Below are 23,434 nucleotides of genomic sequence, written 5' to 3'. Positions count from 1 at the left end.
TGTGGAATACAAGCAGGCTAACCCAGTGTGCACCACACAGACAAAAAAAGAACTCGTCTCGAGGCTGTATGTGGTCCAGCCTCTACGTGGGTATGACACTCGTCTACATGAAAAGAGTAACTATTGTCATCAAACCAGATCTTTTGTATCACCTCACATTCTCTCAGCCTCACCTTTACATCCACTCATGACGAGTCAAGGGTTCTGTGCAAACTCTGTTAGATGCACACTGACAGTGCTTATCTCTAATACAGACAATGTGACTCTCACTCCTGTGCCAGTGCTTCCGGGACACTCCCTGGTGGAACTCACTTGGCATTTGAACATACACAATTCTCAACTACAGGGCACTTAAACTTGGGACAACTCTCTACCAACAGAGCATGGCAGGTGATGAATGCTTTTTCCTTTTGATCCTGGACTGACAAATGTGACATGCACTCTATCCTACTGCTCACAAGGTCCCAGGGCAATGAGCACGAGATATACACAGCAGTGGTCAATTCAGCGATGCATCCTTATACTAGCTTTCCTTCCTTCCTCCAGTCCACTCTTTCCCTGTCTTTAACTTCTATTCCCTGGTATCATTTTTCAGATAAACCTCCCTGGTATCAGTTTTAACATGAACCTTTGCCTCTGGCTTTACTTTTGGCGGGGTATGTGGGTTAGGACCTCCCTCTTTAAGAATCTCCCAAAGCCAAGGCAAGAAGGCTTAAATTTGAACCAAGAAGAGGATGTGAATTCTTTCTTTCTCCAAGTATCTGGACACATATGGCATTCTTCACAAGCCTTAGCCTTTTCAGGGAACTTAAATTCTAGCAAGAAAGACAACCATTAAACAAACAATTATATATATATTTAATTTTGTCTAATAAATATTACAGAAAATACTAATTTATTTCAGTTGGGAGCATGTAAAAGGCAACACTTCACTTTCTTAGTGGTCCCTGAAATGCTCCTTTCTAGGAGGTGGGTATCTGGCATCTATTGCCCAAGGCAATAAATAATCAGCATTCAAAATCATAATCACCACACTGGGCCGGCACTGGTCATCCCTTGAAAAATCAACCTAAGATCACAACAGCCAATCCAGGGGGGAAAAAAAGCAATCCTTTCATAAAAGAGACACAAACCTTACTACTCAGATAAATTTCCCCGTGGAAAAGACAAATCCCCAATTACTACCCAACATGTGCAAGACATAAAGCCTCACTCAGAGCTGGGGATCTGCACGATATTTAACAAATTACTAGCATCACAGCGTGTTGGATGGAGTTACAGGACCAGACCAGGCAGGGAAAAAAGAGAAGAAAAAGCCCCAAAGTGGTTGCTTTCAAAATCCTGCAGGAAGCCAAGTAACTTTTTGAAAATCTCCATTTTCTTCCTCCATTCTACCCATTGACAGACTCCAAGCACCCAGCTGATGACGGAGTTAAGAGAAAATAAATCTAATTATCTTGGATGTCTGGTTTTAGGTTTTAACTTTCCTTGATTCTTTTCTGTGGCTTTTTTTTCCCCAATGATAAAGACATTTAGAAGACCAGAATAAGAAAAAAATGAAAAATATTGATCTTCTAAACACTCATACTGGTTTCAGTCACCACTATTTGAGGTACAGTTATGCTGCAATTTGAGTATACTCTGGACTTCCAATGTAAAAAATCTTCATTCCACATATAAATTTAGTCCCTGCTTTAATTAATTACTTCAAGAAAATTTACTGAGTACCGAAAGTTACCAGGCACAGTGCTAGGCTTCTGGAATATAGCATGCAAAGACTCATTTTTTCAATGTCCACTACATTCAAGTCACAGTAAATGGTACATCAATATTGACTGTAAAATTTAGTCTTGAATCTGACCTATTTTTCACAGGTACATGAGTCTGACCATATATTTGCGGTCAGCATCTCAGGCAGATGTTAAAATTATATCAGGCCTTGGAAATAACCTCGTTTACTTGCCTTATTTTACAAGTGAGCAAACAGATTCCTAGAGAGCTGAAGTGACTTGCTCCAAGATACATAACAATTAAGCAGCTGTAACTGGGAAATTAACTATTCATACATTCTGGTTCTTCTTAAATCATCCATAGCCGTTCTTTTATTCCCAATTAATTCATTCACTGAATAGTTGGGGGATAAAATGTTGAATAAAACAGGAAAGATTGCTGCTTACCCTTGGGAGTTTAAAACCTAGTACTTGAGACATATAAACATAAATAAATATATCCATCCATCCATACCCATCTATAATTTTGCTGCATTGATTATATGAAACCTACCGCTGATTTAAGTGAAGAATTTGAAAAAGCTTCTCGGAGGAGGTGAGCAGAGAATTTAAGAATGTGGAGACATTAAGATGGGGGAGGGGCATATAGTCAATCACTGAGTTACCTCATTAAATATCACCTTGATCTATTAATTAATATGATTGAAAGGAATTGGACATGGCTAATCTAGTTATTTCAGTTAATAATAGCGTTCTGTAAACTCCATGATAAAACAATTTGTTTGCTCAGCTTTTCTTTTTTCTTTTTTTTTTTTTTTTTGCGGTACACGGGCCTCTCACTGTTGTGGCCTCTCCCGTTGCGGAGCACAGGCTCCGGACGCGCAGGCTCAGTGGCCATGGCTTACAAGCCCAGCCACTCCACGGCATGTGGGATCTTCCCGGGCCGGGGCACGAACCCGTGTCCCCCGCATCGGCAAGCGGACTCTCAACCACTGAGCCACCAGGGAAGCCCGCTCAGCTTTTCTTTTGCCTACAGTTGGATCAAGGTCCAGATAGACATCTCACCACCCAAACCCCACTGGGGTTTACAGTATGAAAGATCTATTATAGCATCCCAGAAATATAAGCATTTACTGTATAAAATTCTCATTTATCCTCATTTCTCTCCTTTCCCCATTTCAACTAGTTAGGAAGAGGAAATCCTATGTGTGGACTAGAAAGAGAAGAAAAGATCTATTAAATAAAAGAAGTAACATAAGTTAATGGTAATGTATTGGACATGCAATTTAAATTGGAAAACCAACTTAAATGAAAAGCAATTACTGACACTTTTAATATTAGGCAGACTAATAAAGCAGCAATTAGATCTCATTATATAGCTATAAAATTGGTTTGTAATAGATTGATTGCACCAAATGTTCATACTGGTTTTTGACAGCCTTCTGGACAAGAGGATTATTCTTTCATTTTGTTTTGAGGGGGAAAAATTCTAACAGTTATAACCCGTTTGAGTTCTTCCTTTTAAGTGGGCATCAAAGATAAGGCAGAGAAGCTAAAAAAAAAAAAAGAAGAAAAGTTACCAAGCAATTCGTATACCCAAGTATATTTATTTTTCCCAAGGGATCATCAACTGTTTAACTGTTTCAGAATCTTCTTGCCAGAAGCAGTTTGGGGAATTCTTATAGCAGATTGTCCATTTGTTCATGCTTAAGGTAGGTGTGTGGAGATGCTATGCTAAATAGATTTTTTCCTAAATTATATAATCAAATAAGTAACGGAGTAAGTGACCTCAAATTGCTGACTTCAGACACTATAATTCCAAAGAACAAAGAAGAATCTCCATCTGCCTGCACCCCAGCTTCCCAATCTTCCTGCCTCCCCTGCCCTAGAGCACCACCAGATGTGAGGAAGCTAATCCATTTGTTATTAATGAGAGAAAAAACAAGCAGTGGCCCGTGACCATTGAGTGACTGTGATAAAATTCCCAAAGTCCCCTTGCCTTGTCTTAGATGGAACAGAACTTTAATCAATTTTTGCTGCAGAACTCCCTACAGGATCAGACTGGCATAAGACCACATTCTTCTGTGGCTCCATCTCTTCCCATCATCTTATCTCATCTCTTCTCTCTTTCTCCTGAGAGCATTCGCTATGCTAATCACAGAGTCACAGACACCTGTCTTGAGCTCTCTTTCTTAAGGAACTTGATCTGAGACAAGGCTTTTCCTTTGTTTCCTTGACATTTGGTTGCCCCATTTACCATTCTCCTTTTTCCCCACATTGGACTTTTATCTGGGCCTCTTAGAATAAAGAGTTGTATTTCCCACTCTCCCTTGCAACTTCATGAGGCTATGGGACTAAGGGTTGTTTAATGGGAAATAAAGAGGTGTCTTTGGTAGCTTCAGGGAGTACACTTTCTTTTCAGAAGTCAACTCTGCATTTTGCCTCTTATTCTTCATTCTTTTACCTATCCTGCTACCTAGAAGGGGGACACCGGCATCTTGGTCCAGGAGGATGAAAACCACACTGTAGGGATGACAGGATGGTGATATGAACAGGGTCCAGGTCCCTGAAGATACTGTGAAACAGAGCACGGTATCAGCCCCGGATGGCACACCTCCAGAATTTCACAGGAGAAAAAGATGAGATTCTGTCTTGTGTAAATCACTGTGATTTGGGGTTTTCTAATACTGCGGAAACTAACCCTAAAAATGTACAGCAGGTCAAGAATCATCACATGCAAAATCTTGTCAGCTCTTATGGGTCCGAAATATCTGACATAATTGAAACAACTGGTAAAAAGAGAAGAAGCCACAGGAGAATAAAAACATGGTTTCAGATCATTCAGAACTCAAGATAGTAGGATCTAGCATTCACTGGCTTGAAAGAGGTTACAATATACTAATTTGTCAATCTTAATATGTGAGTTGTATGTTCTAAATTGGCCAGTCTCATTGGGTTGGCTTGTACTTACAACACAGAACGTTGTTTGAATAGTGTTCTGTAATGTATTGTGCATATGCATGTGTGTGTGTGTCTGTGTGTGTATACTCACACATTGTACGAGTAATTTTTAAAGAATACCTTAAATGAGATATTAATATATACTAATGTTAAAATAAAGAAACTGTATAATTATTTTTCTTAATTTAAAATTATTTGCTTCCTCCAAATCTAAATGGCAAAGCCATCACTCAAGCTTTAATTTTCTTAACTCTAGATAATGAAGATAGCAAGTTAGCTGAGACCCCAATAATATGTCAATAGAAGTGACTCTACAATGGTCTGGTATTTGGGGGTAGAGGTCCTTGCTAAAATACAATTGGTTCACATTTAATGATGGTCAGTAAATTCATTCAATTACATAGGGATACTTTTGTGATTAATTCATCCTGTGGATTCAACAGGAAGTTGTATAACTCAAAGCTAATACTGAAAAGGGAGATTACTGAGATATCTCTATAGCCCCGAAAGGGCAACTACTAATGCCCCCTCCAAGAAATGTTTCCCCAAAGCAAACTATGTCTCCCTGTTCCATTGTGTGTACTTCGGAAGATGTAATCGACTATTTGTTCATATGTAGAAGAAAAAAGACCTCAGTACTCTCATGAAGGGATTGAGAGAAGTAAGTGGATGTGACCCAAGTAATAGGCATGAATCTTTAATTCAGTGGACATTTAAAAGTTTTAGTGATATTTGGTGCCTCAAATTTATTCTAATCAATATTCTGTTGAACTGTATTTTCTTTTCAGAACTAATCAAAATAAAAATATTGAGCATCTATTGTACTCATCTATTCCATTATATAAAAATCTTCTAATTTTCACTTAACATTTTCTTTATTTTTGCGGTACGCGGGCCTCTCACTGTTGTGGCCTCTCCCGTTGCGGAGCACAGGCTCCGGACGCGCAGGCTCAGCGGCCATGGCTCACGGGCACAGCCGCTCTGCGGCATGTGGGATCTTCCCGGACCGGGGCACGAACGCGTGTCCCCTGCATCGGCAGGCGGACTATCAACCACTGCGCCACCAGGGAAGCCCCACTTAACATTTTCTGTAAGTTTGTTAATATATATAGAATGTAATGCAAATGTAACCAAATATGTTAAGTGAATATATTATTACATTTGTTTGTTTAGTGCATTTTTCTTCTGATTTTTAAAATTCCTATTCTTTTATTGTTTTCTTTAAATTGAACATTTGTTGTAAACTATGAATGGATATATCTTCAAAAAGACTATCAAAAGTCTTTTTTTTCTTTCTTTTGAGCTGCTTCCTATGGGAGGATTATTTCTTTTCACAAGTCAATAAAATGATCCATGGCTTGTTCTTTTTTTGTGTTACACCAAAACACAAAACAAGTTTTTTTGTTTTGCGTTTTTTTGTTCAAACAAGTAACAAACATCTACTAATTTTTGTTATGAATTTCTACACTTTATCTAATTTGCTTAATTTATATTTCTGAGTACACTCTATACTTTGAAAGTGAGGGCTAATTTCATCCTCACATTGCAATTGAAGACAAACATATATAAAAATATTGTATAAAAGGAAAGCAGTATTCTTACTCCCAACCAAATGACTCATCAAATAACAAATCAGAGCAGCAAATAGTTATTTCAGTTCAGTTAAAAAAAAAAAAATTAGCACAGCTTCAGAGGTTTTAGGGATTTAAAAAACTAAATTTTTAGAAATGCATGTTCCATTAAAAAACAGATGAACTCAATTATGTAGAAAAATGCATAGAAAAGAAATGAGCAGAAGGAAATACTCCAAAATTGTAGTAGTTATCTAAAAGTATATTCAGTAGAATGTACTTTTATTTTATTCTTTATTCTGCTATATTTTCCAATTTTTCTACAATATTCACATCAAATTTGTTCCTCTTTGTGTCCTGCATACAAAAGAGCAGACACAGAGAAAGTTAGGAAATTAACAAAAAAGAGTCATTGGAGGTGGTGGGGCTTTACCAAGCCTATGTTTTCAGGAAAAGCTTTAAGTGCTTAAAGAGATGATCAGAGATTTGTGCATCATTTGCAGGGAGGAGATGGTTCCAGACTTCAGAATGTTTCCTGCAGAGAGACACCCACAGGCAAACCCTACTTGTCCCATGAACAAGTTTAGCCCTGAAGGGGGAAAGCATGGTGTCCACAAAAGCTTGAAAGGAAATGAACAGCTCTCCAGCCCCAGCTCTGCCCACCTGACACTAATGCACGCCTGTATGCCACTGCGTCCCTTTCCTTCGTCACCTGCAGAGCCTTGGCTTTGGAGAGGAAAGATTCTTATTAAAACTCTTCAAAAGACAAAAAATGCCTGGAACAAAGTAACTGTAACTGTAAAATGTCCTGAAAGGCCAATTAGAAATTGCAATACTGGGAGTTTTATTACAACTAACTCCTCCTTAATTATCAATCAATGGATTCTGTTAAAAAAAACCCTCATATTCTCTGCTGGGGAAATGATGCTAATTATTTTCTGTTAATTAAGGCTGTTCTGGGATTCAGACGTTCCATTCTTCAACTAAAAGATTGACACATCAATGCTAACATAATGTTCACTGCACCCTTCTAAAGTCTTTATAACCAGTGATAATAAATTAGTGCATGTTATTTTAAACCTCCTGAATAATCATGGCTTTGTCTGGGGATGAAAAATGTATACATACACAGTAATACATGTACTTCAATATGTTACTTAATACAGCCTTGCAAATATTTAAGGAGACCCTCTCTGAGATACTGTGGCTCACTTTCACATTTTTATTAAGCAAAAATTAAATACAGTATTTATAAATGTATCTACTCATAGCTCAGACAGCAGAGGATGGGTTTAACATAATTTAATTCAGAAAATTTACAGATAATTTACTCTGTTATCAAAAGTAGTACCTTTTGGAAATCTGCATGTCAAAGCAACTACTTGGCAATTATTTAATCAAATTATAGTATAACAAGGACACTCTTCCATGTTAACATTTTAAATATGATAAATATAAATTTGTGGTCCCAAGGCTCTCTCTTATTCTTTCTCAGAGTGAACAAGCTTGAACATGAAACGGATCTCGTGAGGGATCAGACACTCTGGCTTTAGCCTACATGGTCCAGAGTAAAAAGTCTCAGAAACCGTGTGACCCAAGGTGATAAACAGAATAAAACATTTGTTCTTAAGGTCATTAGACCTTATTTTCCCTACATGTATGACTACTGTCAGTCACACACAAACACACACACACACACACACACACACACACACGTGGAATGCCCATTTCTTGTTTGTTCTTCCATCAGGAATGGAAGCTGCAGTGGAAACTGCAGCTGAAATCCTACCGGAAACTCTAAAGAATTTGATCAATGAAATAAAACCTCTCTCTTCTTTGCCTTGACATTATCTATACTTTCCCACATGTGAAGGAAAAAAATGCGGGAAATAAAGTAATGAATGATGGTGATTGCTTCCTACTACCGCTATGCTTCTAACACTTTTAGTGGATTTTCAAATTATAAGTTGAATGGAAAGGTTTGATGAACTGATGCAGGTGAACAGGTTGAGACAGTGATATGAACACAGTTACTCAAATAAACCTACCAATAGTGAATCTAAACAAATTCTCTTCCATTACATAATGCACCCTAAACTACACACTGCCAAACTGTTAAATGCGCCACACCACCAGTCTAGTTCAAGGAAATCACCACATTCACAATTTCCAACCATCTCTATGTTTAGTTCAACATGTCATTTATCTCATGGCCATCAACAACCCGGCAAATATTTACTTAGGTCCAAAAAGAAAAACATTTATTGAACCCATAGTAACATAGTACTAAATACAACATTTACTGAACAACAAAGCAAGAGTTTAATTACTATTTATCTAATTCTCAAAACTGTGGGACAGGTATCATTTTATAGACTAGGAAACTAATGCTTCAGAAAAGTTTAACAAAGGTTTAACAATTAACTCAAGATCACAAGCCAGTATGTAGCAAAACTGGCATTCAGTCCTAAGTGATTATCATGTTCCCAGTCTGTCTACTCCCATCACAATGTCTTATTCAGTAATTATCTAGTTGTAACAAGCGCTTTTCTAGGTATTGAAGAAGTTATGAAGATGTAGAAGATATACCTAATGATTATTTGGGGTGAAAGAACACATAAATTAACCGAGAACTAATGATATAAGGCCAAATATTATAAGTTACTTCAGTTAATAAGTAATATTTGCCAAACCAGTCATTCGTCCTTCTTGCCAACGTTCTATCTGGTCCGTACCATTCTTATACAGTCTTTGTCAGACTCTCTTGTGATTATTCACTCAGTTAAGCTCACGACTAAAATGAGAGCCCCTCTAGGGCAAGGAGTAGGATTTACCGACACCACAAGGACACAATGCCTGCATCGGATCAGGCGCAATAATTGTTTGAGAAAAAAACTGGACATATGAGATGGCTCAACCCATGAGGCCACTCACTCCTTTATTTAATTAATCCATAATGCCAGGCACTAGGCTAGGCTTGGGGAGTACAACCCCAAATAAGACAGTTTCTGTCTTTATGAAGCTTACAGTCTAAAGGGAAGATGCATTCAGTTGACAAGCAATGGAAACAGTGTGCTAAGTGATATGTTGGGGGATTAGAGACGGTTATGGAGTACCTAACCCAGACACAGGGGAATCTGTAACGGATAGGTCCTAATTCTTTACCACCAGATTTGTTTAAGGCTCTTAACGAGGAAGAGAAGCCAAAGCCAACTTCCCGAACCTACAGGTGAATAGCCCCTGGGAAGAGGCACCTGAACAGCCACTGCTGTTATTCTCAGCTACAGAGGAAGGAATGAACGTAGCAATCAAATGACAAGACAGGGCATGCTAGTGAGCAAACGACCTGAGCAGAGCTGAGTTAGTGACTGCTCTGTCACCATCTCCAGTGCCCCCAGGGCCACGTTACTATCTGCAGGCACACAGACACCCTCACCCATCTGGAGACATAAGTCATCACTTCACTGTCCACTGAAAACATATTTATATGAGGGAAAGAGCGAGAATAAAAATCAGTTGCTTTGTGTACGTGGCAGTGCTTGCTGAGTCCATAGCATTGCCCAGTTTTCAGCACCTCCAGCCCTGTGGGTCAAAGCCTAAACTGGCAGAAGTGCCCTGGCTGGATGTTGCCATCCTTCTCCCCTGCAAATAAACAGAATATTTTTTACCTACGATAGGTGATTATGTGGCTTTCACTCAGCTCTTGTAATTCATTTGTACCTCCCGGCATTCATGAGTCATGGGTCTTTTACGCTTGTCAGAGAAACCTAATCCTTACCCTTCATGGGCCAGCTACCCTAAAGATGGCTGAACATGTAATTGCCTTGAAGTGTAAAATATTTCCCACATTATTTATGATAGCCATGCCTGCTAGCACCTCTATGGGTGAGGTTGTGTCAGCATTTTCATTATAACCCCCTATTTCCAGCAGTAAGAAATGTACACCAGGCTCAAACTCAGCACATGGAAAGTAAGTCCAGAAGGAAATTTTCTATTCCTTTTTTTAAAAAATAAATAAATTGGTTGGGGCTTTTTAAAGTTATATGACTGGAAGGGGGAAAATGTCATAAAATGAATTTTAAAGTTTCCCTTTTGTGCTCCCAAGTTCTAAGATTAAGAGGATGTGTGATAGGGCTTCCCTGGTGGCATAGTGGTTGAGAGTCCGCCTGCCGATGCAGGGGACACGGGTTCGTGCCCCGGTCCGGGAAGATCTCACATGCCGCGGAGCGGCTGGGCCCGTGAGCCATGGCCGCTGAGCCTGTGCGTCTGGAGCCTGTGCTCCGCAACGGGAGAGGCCACAGCAGTGAGAGGCCCACGTACTGCGCAAAAAAAAAAAAAAAAAAGAGGATGTGTGATAATGGTCCTCACCACTAATGCAGAAGGCCAAACCCATTCCTTTTTCTCTATCCTCGAGAAGCCAAAGGAAAGAAAAGGGGATGTGTCCAGTTCACATTTAAAAATCCACTAAAGGAATAAGAAAATGGATTTGAATCAGAAAAAACTAAGTGCCCCCCAAATTAGGAGGAGGGTCATCCCCTAGTATAGGGGCAAATATGGTCAGATATTGGGACAAGATTAATAGCACCCTCTGAGCTGCTGATGGGTTAGAATTAGTTGTAGTAAAATGGAAAAAAGATGGGATTTGGCATCAATAGAGCCATGTCCCTAGTTCTGCCATTTATTAGACATGTGATTTTAGGAAACCCATTAAGACAGTCCACCACCATTGAGCCTCTGAGCCCTCAATTCAACATTAGAGCACCATTATTTCAAGTTGGCCACAGTTAAAAGGCATATGTTACTTGGAAGCTCTTATTAAAGAGGTTGATCAGTGGGATCAATGACATGTTCTGAAAGACTAGCTTATTACACGAGCTAATTGAGATCTAAAAAGTTAAGAGTCAGGTTAGGTAAGTTCTGGTGGTGGGGTACAGAGTAGTGAGGAGCCCAGGGCAGAAGGTACATTTCAGTGGGAAGAAACGTTCATCTCCAGAATGAGGGGCAGTGGCTGGGGAACTGGGAGAGGAAACGTGACCAGAATGACAGTTTGGCTTTGTGAGTGTGTTTTAACATCCCTGTACATCATTTCTAGAATGGGTTGGTGATGATGCAGTGGGCTAGATGGTCAATTCTGGCATCTTGTTCTTGGTCACGTGGTCGTGTGCAACTTTTTTTTTCCTCCCGAAGTCAATTTTTTCCCATATGTTATCTAATGTAATTTTATGTATTTACTACAATTTAACAAGAATTAACCCCCCGTTATGTGCTCAGTACAGTTCAAGGCACCATAAAGAACTCAAAAATGTATTATTCCCTATCATCTAGAAGATTGCATTCTTGTAGGAAATATAGACTTAACGTACATGGTGCAGTATCAGCTCCTGGTGGTGGGTGTGCTAATGGAAAAATATTCCCCCAGAAGATATCCACATAAATCTCTGGGACCTCTGAATGTTACTTAATTTGGAACAAAGGTTTTTGCAGGTGCGATTAAGGTAAAGGATCTTAAGGAGAAAATCCTGGACTATCCCTACATGGCATGACAAGCATTCTTATGAAGAGGCCTGGAGGAGAAACATACATTGAGGAGGAGACGTGGAAGAGGAAAAGACAGGGTGAAGACGGGGGCAGGCATTGGCGGGATGCAGCCTCAAGCCAGCGAAAGCCAGCAGCCACCATGAGCTGGAAGACGCAAGGAACAGGACCTCTCCTGGACCCCTAGAAGAAGTGAGGGTCTGTTGACACCTTGATTTCTGACTTCTGGCCTTTAGAGCTGTAAGAGAATAAACGTCTTTTCTTTTAATCCACTAAATGTGTGGCAATTTGTTACTGCGGCCACAGGAAACTAACATAGTAGTGGGAAAGGACATGTTCCCCTCGTTCGTGCATAAGGAAGCCAAGTCTGGTGTGGATGAGGGCATGGCCTGAAGAGGAGGGAGGTCAAAGGTCACGCAGACCAATTCAAAAGTTAATTTTGGGTCCAAATTACGGTTAATGTGATCCACGTCAAAGAGGTATGTTTCTGGGCAGCAGCCAAGTTTAATATTCACTTTGAGGATTTGCATTGTTCTCTATCTATAAATTGTCTCTAAACATTTAAAAACCTATGTGTTTTATAATCGTAACTCTTTCCACTAACCTTTAGGTTAAATTAGCTAAAATTACACTTTAGCGACAAGTGAAACCCTTCCTCAAATGGCTGTACTGTCTCTGGAAAGAGAGAGCACTCTGCTCTAGATGAAGAGGCAACCCTTCAATGTCTTCAGCGATGATGTTCACAGGCAACGTGCAAAACTGGAGCCTGAAAGATGAATCCTTCCTGGTCATTTTTGCAAATACCCGGATGTCAGCAGAGTATTAATTTCATAGGCAAAGAACCCTCCAGCTTCTTTACACAATCACTATGGCTTTACAAAAAGATTATTAAATTTTAATAGAAAGGAAAAAAGTTCATCTTTTCTTAATCTTGGAATTATTCAGTCACCACCGACATTCTCCAGAGGACGGATACCTTGAAGTGATTCAGCCGAAGTCAACCAAAATGTTGGAAGAAAAGTAGATTTTGATTAATTAAATTTTAAAATTAACTGATTAGACCAGAAACACTTCTGTGTTTAACCCTTGTTGGAGGCAGTTTTTCGAAAGCACATTATCTCTGTTTTCTCCTTAATAAGTGTAGCCATTTAGGGAAAGGGCTCATGAATCTGTGGCAATGAAAAGGTTGGTCCACGGGGGAGGTGGGGTCACTTCCCAAGCCCCCCGTTACCTCCAATGTCATCTGCATGGTGGGCGGTTCCCTCTTTCAAAAACACGTTTATGAGGTTGAGACATCAAATCAGAACACTGGTTTATTTATATTTATAAACTCTAATATGGACTAGGATTCTTGGGTTGTTGTGACCAGAGCATTCTCTTCATTTTGGTAAACCTCAGTATTCATACTCTGAATTTCTTTAAAAACTTATCAGATTTAGAAGTAACTAGTTTGTTGCTAAATGTCTTATTCCTCTGATAGAATATGAGCTCCATGGGGGCAGAACTCCTGTCTGTTTGTTCATTGCTGTGTCTTTACCAAACACAGGGACTTTAGCACATGTAAACACACCAAGTATACATAAGTCTACTTACAGGTATGATAGTGACATATACCGGAAGTATTAGCAGCAGTTGGACAACTGATGTATAAAACCCAATTGCTCTTTAGTCAAAGAAAATTGGGGTTTGAGGCACATGCATTCAAATATGAACAGACTTCCCAATCTTTCCCTTAGCATCTGGGAGATTCCATAGGGATAGAATCCTTTTCCCCTCCTCTGTCCTGGATTCCTATGGTCCTGGTGTTCAAGATCTGGAAGGCTTGGGAAAGCTGTTTCCTTGCACTATATTTAGATATTCTGCTAGAGGCAAACTGATGACTGATGACCAACTGCCTAAATGGGACAATTGCTTTCTGCATCTGTTCCCTGCTCAGGCAGAGGTGGTGCCCGTGAAAGAGTCACCTCCTTGGGGCAAAAGGTCAGGTTAATGATTGAACAGAGGAAGTTAAAAAAAAACATGTTAGGATATGACTAGTTTGCTGGTGCTAAGTGTTACCTTTGCTTAAATAACCAGGGATTGAGTGGTGTACGTGCTACTCCAAATCATAGAATAGAACTGTATTTTTAGAAATGACTTGAAGGATTTTAAGAGATCTTTCATCGTTTTCTGCCATTAAACTTGCTCAACCTCATTTCTCCCCTCTCCCCAGCATGCCCACACTCCAGACTGGTCTCTGCTGCCCTCAGACAAGGAAACATCCCACACTTATTTTGTCTCTGTGGTTTCACATATGTTTTTCTCACTGCCTGGTTTTCCCCTTCCTTGGCCAAATTATGCCTCTTATTTACTCCTTTGTCAGTTTTATCTTTCATTTATCTCCCTTCCTCTGAATTCCTTCAATACTTTGCATCACACAATTTAGCAAAAAAAAAAAAATTCTAACTAGTATAACTTTTATTGAATCATGTATGTTATCAATAGTTATATTTTCTCAACATAATTTGTAAGACTCCATGATAAGCGCTTTGAGGACAGGGTCAGTGTCTCAGACATTTTCTCTAGCCTCCATCTCCACTCAGAATAGGGTCACATGCATAACAAGTAGTCCATAAATAGTACCAATGATAGCTTTAAATTTATTAGATTTAAATGCAATTCCCATCTCCCACTGTAATGAGGGAAGCCACAGCTCAGGGGAAAATGAGCTTCTTCACCAATTATTCATTCAGAAGAAACACTCCATACCTCCATGATATCAAATTGAAATACTTAGTCCATCTATTTACTCATCTCTCAAACATAAAGAAGTATACTTTTCCACTTTACTCCATTCTTTTTTCCATTTTATAAAGGAAGGGCTCTATCTATATGCCACAGATGCCTGGCTCCTACTCCAGGATTTTAAAATCTCTCTGTTTCTAGTGTGCAGCCAAGGTTGAAAACCCCTGACTTAGAAACACACATTTGAGAATCTGGGGGTGCTTCTGGCAAAGAATCCCACCCTGTACAAGTGCATGGGCTAAGTGGTGGTTGTAGAGATACAAACTGAGTATGACAGAGTTTCTGACGTTAAAGATCTCAGAGCCCAGGAGAAATGTGTTATGATTCTTCATGGCTACACAACGAAACTCTCCAAAGTATGGTGGCTTAAAACAAACCATTTTCTTACAGCTCACAATTTTGTTGGTAGGGAATCAGGTAAGTCTCAGCCTGGCAATTGTTTGTTGTGCCTGGTGCCAACAGACTTCCCTCCATGGTATTCAGCTGGTGGACGGGCTGGAGTGTCCACGTATCTGCAGACTTGGAAGAGACGCCAAAGGCAGCGCACAGCCAGGGCTGTCAGCAGGTGTGCCTGTATGTCCTCCCCAGCACGGTGGCCACAGAATAAAACTCTTACACCGTGGTTGGCTTTCCCCCGAGCAAGTATTCAAGAGAGAAGAATCTACCAGTCTCCTAAGGTCCAGATATAAAAACAGGTGCAAGATGCTGGATCACTTTCAACATATTCTGTGGGTCAAGCAGTCCCTGAGCCCACCTGGTTTCAAAGGGACAGAATACAAACCCCACCTCTCAGTGGGAAAAGATTCAAGGGATTTGTGGTCATTTTTAATGTGTCGCGTACAGTCATAACACCTGCTTGGCTGTCGTGCCAGGTAGAAAACAACTATTCATATAAAAGAGACACAGATAAGTACTGGGAATGTTTAAAAATGGAAGAGATTACTTCCATGTGGGAAAGTAAAAACTATTTTCCCCAAAGAGTTGGTATTCGGGTTGAGCCTTGAATGATGGCTAGAACAGATTTTGAGATGCTGAGTTGAGGAGAAGTATTAGGACATCCCACAGTACATGTAAGAAAGGGCAGGTGGCTCCCTCTTCCTGATGAACAGATGTGATTGGAAGGAAGGCTGTCTAGGTTGGAAGTAAGAATGTCTAGACAGCTCTGGATTCCCAACGCTTCTGAACGGATGGCTAAGGAGTTTGAGCTTTATTCTATAAGCAAGTATATAAGAACTCATATACTTAACCAGGTGCTGGGAGCAGGGAAGAGAAGAGTGGGTTCTTCAGATGAAGGAGTCCTCTAGATTTGAAGAAACTGTGCAAGAACCATATATTTATAAAATTAGAGTCCATCCCTCTATAGGAGAAAATGAGGCTTTGAGACATTAGTAATGGTAATAATAATGGCCATTTACTGTTTACTATTTGTCATACTCTATGCTAAGGCTTGACTTATATTAACTAATTAATCCTTACAACAACCCTTGGAGGTCTATACTATTATTACTACCTTCTGACAGACGGGAAAACTAAGGCAGACAGGGATAAAGGAAATTGCCTGTGGTCACAGCTATAGTGAGCCATACAACTAAGTGATTTGTCTAAGGTCAAACCGTTGGTCAGGAAACATAACAGGATTTGAAGCCAAATCTCCCACGTCCCATTCCACTTCTTTTCCCACCTGACAGTACTAAGGAACAAAGTAATGTTCCTCTCTTGTTCTATTCTCTGCTGTTTTTACACTTCATTTTCACATTCTTTCCTCTACCTCCTTGGCATGATGTGTTGTAGAAGAATGTGTGATCTTTGTCACCATCTCCACCCTTCTCCAGCTCACGCTCTGAAACGCCCTGTCCTTAATAATATTCCCACATTTTTATTCTAGGGAATGGATTCTAGTTATTTTTAAAGAAAGAGCATGAAACACTTGAGATTTTTTTCTAAGTAACATTTGAATCAATAAGAAATACACACAGAGTAAATTCTGTTTTCTCTCTGAAAATATAAACTGTGGGAAGCTTATGGGATAAGAGGCTCCTGGCAGCTGCATCTGTAGATGCTTCTCTAAATGTTTTCATTTGCACTTACAGGACTCGACTGACAAAAAGCATGGATCATCCCCAAAAGGGATCAAAGGAATGGCTGTAGGTGAAGGACACATGCCCAGCTGACCATAATAACGTCCTCTCAGAAATAATGTGCTGAAGTTATGTATCTTTAAGGCTAAATCGATACATAAATTCTATCTGTAGAGTACCTAGGTCATGGACCCCAGATCAGTAATCAAATAGAAAATAAGTGGGGAAAGGCAGAAGGAAAATGAAAGAAAATAACTTTTCCACAGCCTGAAACTTGACCTTGAGATGCATCACAAAAGTCCAGTTTCTTTCATCTTCTTAATCCTTCCTGGTAAGAGTGAGGGCTGATAAGGAGGATGAGATTTTGTAAACAATATCTAGATGTCTTATTCCTTTACATACATTATACCCAATTCCTTTCTATAAGCAAGAGTAGGATGGGGAAGGGAGTATGAATAAAATAAAATTTGTTTAAAGGCCATTAGAATAGTCGAGTTGCAGCAGTGGGTTCAGATCCCACCTGTAGCAAGTAAATGAACTTCTCTCTGTCCCCTCATCATTAAAATAGGGAGAACAGCAGCACTTACTCAAAGAATCATTGCAAGTATTAAATATGTTAGTATCTATAAAATTCTTCAAACAGTACTTGGAATATAGTAATTGACTAAACTTTTTAAGTTTGCCTTCTCACCCCTTCACCTTTCTGGCGTCAACCCCTCCTGCCTCTACAATGCTCATCTCCAGGTCCAGCCCTCCAGCCTGAGATACCTGTACTTTCATCCATTCTGCCAGGTTGCTCTTCCCCAGGGTTCCTCAGGGCTGCCAGACTCTACTCATCCTGGGATCTGCAGGCAGCGGTCTTCCCTGTCTGCCTCGTCTCAGAAAGCCCTTCATGTTCATTCTGCTTCACCCCCTGCTTTTTGTTCCTTCAGTGCACTGACATCTGTCTACAAATTTGGTTATTTATCTACTATCTATCTCTCCCACTAGCAGGCATGCTCCACGAGCACAAGCCCTTTGTATATTCTTGCTGTAACCCTAGTGCCTAGAAATATGCCTGGAACATAATAGTTGCTCAGCAAGTATATTCGGAGTGAATGAAAACTAAAGAGATCATGGAGTATTGTATATTGTCTCCAGGGAAAGATGTGCTGAGAATAATAATACCCTCCTCTACCTGAATAAACAAGCCGATACCTGGGAAGGAGGGCTGTGCATGATTGAATAATTGTCTAAGGTATTTGGTCAATAGAGGCAGTGCATCTGAATGACACAGAGAAAACATCTTTCCAAACTTGGAAATTTTTCTCCCATAAGCAGATTAGGGGATTGACTCATTAGCAAAATAGTTTCAACACCTGATTTTGAGAGGGTTGCTCTTCTAGTTCATTCTGAGAATCCTTCCGCATAATTCAAATGAAGATTTTCACATAGAGTATGTAAAGCCATCAGGAAGCAACATGGTTCTTATGACACTGAATGTATTAGCAACCAGTGATAGAGATAGGCTCAAAAACCTTCATTATGGACAGACTGGTCTGATGAATAATATAAGCTTCTACAAGATGAAATGCCACTAATCGACATGCTTTTATTACATACTTTGGTTTTAACATGACCTTATCATTGTCCTATGGAATACAAAAGAATATAAGACACAAACTATAGGCAGAAGGATATATAATTCTTGGATAAGCAAAGCCTAAAATATTAATTAATTGGCAGAAAAGGCCACCTTATGATATGACTTAATGTGTTGATACTGTATTTCTCCAAGTTACCCAATCATGAGAATTACCTGGGTTTCTTTTATAAAAACACACATTTCCAGGTCCAGTCACTGGAGATTCCAACTCACTACATCGAGGTGTAGCCTGGAAATTTATATTTTTAATAAGTGCCCAGTGAATTTTATGATCGGGCAAGCTTGGAAATATTTTTCTGAAATAATAAAGCCATTGCTTCATTAACTGTAAAAGGATTTGGAGAAAGTCAAGCTCAATGTGGGGGGACAGCATCAATAAAGGCTTAATAAAATATGTCATTCTTTTTCTCATCTCATCCACACTGCTGAGCTTTTCTAACGAATGCTGGTGTCTGCCATCTGACCATCTCTCCTGTCCTTAACCTGCAGCAATCTGGATTTCGCCCTCCCTATGCACCCTTCGCCCTGAATTCCTACTCCTCTCCATCTAATTGCAGAAGGCTCTTTTCTCTTCGCTGTTAACTTCTCAGAAGCATCTGATGGAGAAATTCACTCTTTTTTCTTTCCTCTGACCCCACACTTCCCTTATTCGCCAAACTCTCCTCTTTTTTGTTTCCTAAAGTTCCTGTGCTCTTTTTCTAAACTTTTTTTTCAAAGATACTAGTTTACCTAGCTATATGTCTTCTTCACAAAGGTCTCTAGCATGTTTTAAACCAATCCTGGGATGTTCTATACTGCAGGGTATTTCTTAAGAACTTTGGTTTTTTTCCCAACCGGATTGGCATTTTTGGAGAGAACAGCTACTTGAATTAAACAATGATTAGCTTTGGCAATAATAGTGCAAATAAGATGAATGTTAATTAGTGTGTCCATTGCTCTTTTCTACCATAGACGTATTGCTATAGTTTGGTCTATAGTCTTGAAATATGCACATATTGTATTTAAATAAAACAGAGACACATTAAACATATCTTGTTATGCAAACCATGCTAATACACAAATTCAGTGCTAATACAGCTATGGTTAAGATTACTGAGTATGATCTATGGTTCTCCTGATAAGTTAATTGATTTTTAAAAATGGAATTCTTTAATAATGCTTGCTGACAGTTCAATTCCATAGGTTTTAATTTTTACATACAGTTCAAGGCAAAGTATTAGTAACCTATTAAGTGCTGTTAAAATTTGCGCTTCAAAAACTTAAATTTGGTTACCAAAGGGGAAACGTTGTGGGGAGGGATAAATTAGGAGTTTGGGATTAACAAGCATATACACACAATACTATATATAAAATAGATAAACAACAAGGACCTTCTGTATAGCACAGGGAACTCTACTCAATATTCTGTAATAATATATATGGGAAAATAATCTGAAAAAAAATGAGTATATATGTATGTATAACTGAATCACTATGCTGTACACCTGAAACCAACATGACATTGAAAGTCAGCTCAATAACAAAAAAACAAACAACCCAATCCAAAAATGGGCAGAAGACCTAAATAGACATTTCTCCAAAGAAGATATACAGACTGCCAACAAACACATGAAAGAATGCTCAACATCATTAATCATTAGAGAAATGCAAATCAAAACTACAATGAGATATCATCTCACACCAGTCAGAATGGCCATCATCAAAAAATCTAGAAACAATAAATGCTGGAGAGGCTGTGGAGAAAAGGGAACACTCTTGCACTGCTGGTGGGAATGTGAATTGGTTCAGCCACTATGGAGAACAGTATGGAGGGTCCTTAAAAAACTACAAATAGAACTACCATATGACCCAGCAATCCCACTACTGGGCATATACCCTGAGAAAACCAAAATTCAAAAAGAGTCATGTACCAAAATGTTCATTGCAGCTCTATTTACAATAGCCCAGAGATGGAAACAACCTAAGTGCCCATCATTGGATGAATGGATAAAGAAGATGTGGCACATATACACAATGGAATATTACTCAGCCATAAAAAGAAACAAAATTGAGCTATTTGTAATGAGGTGGATAGACCTAGAGTCTGTCATACAGAGTGAAGTAAGTCAGAAAGAAAAAGACAAATACCGTATGCTAACACATATATATGGAATTTAAGAAAAAAAAAATGTCATGAAGAACCTAGGGGTAAGACAGAAATAAAGACGCAGACCTACTGGAGAACGGACTTGAGGATATGGGGAGGGGGAAGGGTGAGCTGTGACAGGGCGAGAGAGAGTCATGGACATATACACACTAACAAACGTAGTAAGGTAGATAGCTAGTGGGAAGCAGCCGCATGGCACAGGGATATTGGCTCGGTGCTTTGTGACAGCCTGGAGGGGTGGGATAGGGAGGGTGGGAGGGAGGGAGACGCAAGAGGGAAGACATATGGGAACATATGTATAACTGATTCACTTTGTTATAAAGCAGAAACTAACACACCACTGTAAAGCAATTATACCCCAATAAAGATGTTTAAAAAAAAAGTCAACTATACTCCAATAAAAATTTAAAAAATAAATAAATGCATAAAACACAACACAAAACTAGCATTTATTAAGCTCCTCATAGCCTCTGCTAAAACATCTGACTACCAACCATCGCTTGGTTATTTGCTCGGCTCCTGAACGCATGACAAGGACACAGACTTTGGGAGAACAGTTGGTTACCAGAACATCATCAATGAAGTCTTGAGCAGGCATAGTTTTCAACTGTAGCTGTTATTATTGGGATCAAAACAAAATCATAGGCTTGCTGTTAGATTTTGACTTTATCATTTTGTTTCTGGATAATTGTTAGGTTGCTATTATCTCCTTTTTTAAGATTTGCTCTTCCCCAAGTCTATTAATCGTCTGCAAGTGACCTTAAGTCAGTCATGGTCAAATCCACGTGGGATCTCGTGCCTCGGAAGGCAGAGAGGAGCCTTAGCATCAGTGAAGAGTACCTGACCCAGCTTCCAGGACTGGGTCCGTGAGCACCAGCTTTCAGGGGGCAACAGTTTTAATAACTCACACACATAGTCAGATATGAACCACTGACATCTCTGGGAAGAGTACTGGGATTTGTGGTGAAGACCCAGCCGAGGCTACAGATCTTTTCTGAATCACGCCACCAAAGTGCTTACAGTTTCGTGAAGCACTTCTCTGTAGAAAACAACCCTTGGGAAAATAAAAACATTGTAGTTTCTTGTTTGGGTTGTTTGTTTCTTTGTTTTTGTTTTTTGACTTATTTCATCTTTCAAGACAAATGATAAAAAAAGAATTTTCAAATAAAGTATGCGTGAGTCTTCTTGGCACTGCCTTTCTTTGTCAGGTTGAAGCAATTCCTCACTTAAACTCAAGTGCTCCAACACCACCTCAAAGGGACCTGCTCTTGGACTCCAGCATAAAGAACCTTCTGGTAAACCCCCACCCAATAACAACTTTCAGAAAGAAGTAAACTAAAAACATAAATGTTGAGGTGGGGGAGTGGTAATCAGTAGCTACCAAGGAATATGGGTGAAGATATTTTAAAAATACATTCATGTATCAGGCAAGCCTGCATTAGAGCTGGGAAATATCTTTTCTTGCTTGAATACCCTATAGTCTGTGAGTGAAGAATTCTTAGTTTAATATCTCTGTGCTTGCTCGCTTAAAAGCAGAAGAGACCGAAAGTATACTCAGCTCCATCCCAGCTGGGTGATACTGGATAAGTAGGAGAACCAGCACTTCTTGACCACCCGCTGTATTATCTGATACTTTGCTTTCTTTATCTCATTTTATTCTCACTATAACTTTACATGGTACGGATTCGTATTTTATATTTTAAAAATGAAAAATGTAAAATCCAAGAAGCTTCAATAAATGATCTAAAGTCCCCAATTACTAGGTCTGGATTGAGTCTGGATTCAAAGCAAGGTCTGTATGAATCCCAAATCCACGATTTTCTAACTTTTCCACCTACTTCTAAGGAGAACAATAGTTATGTTTGCTAATTCACCTGGATTTTTTAAGGATAAAAAATGTGTACGTGAAATTGCAGGTGAGGGAATTTTGGCAATGTAGATCTGTATTTAATGTGCAGTCAATTTCCTCTCTCCTCCCCTTCCCTTCCCTTCCTTTTTCTTCTCCCGGTTCTTTCCTTCCTTCTTTCTGAAACACATGCATACTGATAACATAGGACCCAAGACATATTTTCAACAACATAATGTAACCAAAACACTTGCTTCTTAGAGTCTTTGCTAATCTATACTAATTTTTTATTTTTTCCAGGTTAGTCATCCATGTTTCCTAGAAAATATCCAATGAAAGCAAGAAGAGTCATAGCTACAACACCAGTCACCGTTTGAAAATCTAGCTAAGAAAATGAGCTTGCTTTAAGTCAACAACTTTGCTTCTCTGAGTTAATGCTGCCAACCTTTGCAAATATTCCTAAGACCTATGATATACATACAAAAAGTTAATATTTGATTAATTGATTTGATCAAAAAATAGCTATGGTGAACAATGCAATACTATTGTTCTTCCTATGTTATTGCAGGTGTGTTGATGGGGTTCAGAGAGCTATGGGTTTGGATCACAGCAGCGCTACACAGCTCTGCACATGGCAGAGAGCAAGGAATACAGTTTCTAGCACGATCAAGGGAGTCATGGCGAATCATAAGACTGTAAACTGTTCAAGGGGCATGTAGTGGAAATAAGTCTGTACTGGAGTCAACCATGAATTGGAAGTCCAACCCTGCCTCTTCCAGGTATGTGACCTTGGAAAGTGATTTAATTTTAAATCAAATAATGTACAAAGCACTTAACACAGCAACTACTATTGTCGCTGCTGTGTTTTTTGTTTTGCACTTTTTTCGAATGCCTAAAGATCTCAGTAATTCATTGAAGATGACAGTTTTCGTGATAGCCAAATATTTGCTGGCTGATTTTATTTCATTGATCAGACTGGCTAAATTCCCAGTCACATCTATATGGGACACTACTGCAAACAGGAATTTTTTTTTTTTTTTTGGAAAGAAGTTTAGTGGAAGAATGTTTCCTCCACCACTTCTGAGTATTCTCAATGTATTTCAGCTAAATTTCAAAGCATCCTCACCATAGTCACCCA

The sequence above is a fragment of the Globicephala melas genome, chromosome 11 (genome assembly GCF_963455315.2).
Source record: "Globicephala melas chromosome 11, mGloMel1.2, whole genome shotgun sequence".
Lineage (NCBI taxonomy): Eukaryota > Metazoa > Chordata > Mammalia > Artiodactyla > Delphinidae > Globicephala > Globicephala melas.
The sequence above is the reverse complement of the archived record's forward strand: the minus strand, read 5'-3'. Positions refer to the sequence as shown.